This window comes from Sinocyclocheilus grahami, unplaced genomic scaffold, assembly GCF_001515645.1.
Source record: "Sinocyclocheilus grahami isolate Dianchi unplaced genomic scaffold, SAMN03320097.WGS_v1.1 scaffold47407.1, whole genome shotgun sequence".
Classification (NCBI taxonomy): Eukaryota; Metazoa; Chordata; class Actinopteri; order Cypriniformes; family Cyprinidae; genus Sinocyclocheilus; species Sinocyclocheilus grahami.
The window spans coordinates 1-1,030 of NW_015525348.1; the positions used below are offsets into that span (position 1 = coordinate 1).

The 1,030-nt window shown below is 44.7% G+C and overlaps 1 pseudogene; it reads left to right on the forward strand.

The window, feature by feature from the left end:
* Window positions 1–155: 155 nt before the first annotated feature.
* LOC107580848 (ankyrin repeat domain-containing protein SOWAHA-like) lies at window positions 156–1,001 on the forward strand (annotated as a pseudogene).
* Window positions 1,002–1,030: the final 29 nt, after the last annotated feature.

Consider the following 1,030-nt stretch of genomic DNA (forward strand, 5'->3'; position numbering starts at 1 on the left):
TTGTATCTAAAAACAATATCGTTAGTAGGACATACTTTTTTTTTTTGTATATGTAACAGAATGACATTATATCATATGCCATAACTCATACACATATAGAGATTTAAATCTTCAAGAAAAGTTTTACTATTCCTTTGACAGCAAGAGTGCTCAGCATGGCAAACAATGCTAGAAGTGGCAAAACAGGGGCTGTTTTTGCTATTGTGGCCATAAAATCTCCAGCATATGAGCTGCAGCATGAGGGAAAGGGAATAAGAAGTCTAAAAACACTAGCAGGCGATGCTGATACTGCGGAGAGAACTGTGAAAGTCAAAGCGTATCAGAGCTGTGTTGCGGGAGAAGGTTTTGCACAGGTGAAATGGTGTAACAAACTCACCAGACCTGCTAAAGACTCAGATGGAGTTCCTTTGGGACCAGTGGAGCACGAGTGGCTTGTGAAAGCAGCAACGGGAAGCTGGCGTCAGATCTACGGCCTCCTGCTGCAAGACCCTCGGCTGGCGGAGAAGCCCAACTTCATGTCTGGATTCACGATCCTGCATTGGGCTGCTAAAAGCAGAAATGGTGAAATGGTGTGTACAGTCATTGATGTTTCCAGACAGAGAGGCGCAGGGGTCGATGTGAATGCCAAGTCTTATGACGGATACACAGCTCTCCACATAGCCACCATTCACAGCCACGAATGTGTGTTATATCGCTGCTGGTGTGTGAATATGGTGCCAACACTAACATACGGGACAACAGTGGCAAAAACCCTACCGTTATCTAAGTCCAGACATGTCCATTGACATCAGAAAGATGCTCAGACACCCTCACAGCCTGCAGAAGGATGCACAGAACCTCTCAGACCTCCCTAAAGGATTCAACACCCTGAGTAAACTATTCCAGCCCCACACCGCTGGACATAAAAAGAAATACAGATGACGACAAGCTTCCACTTCATCAGAGATGATCATGAAGACCCCAGAAAGAAAATCGCACTTAATCACAAACTGTTACAGTAAAGTGACAGCCTTGCATCTACTGATTATTA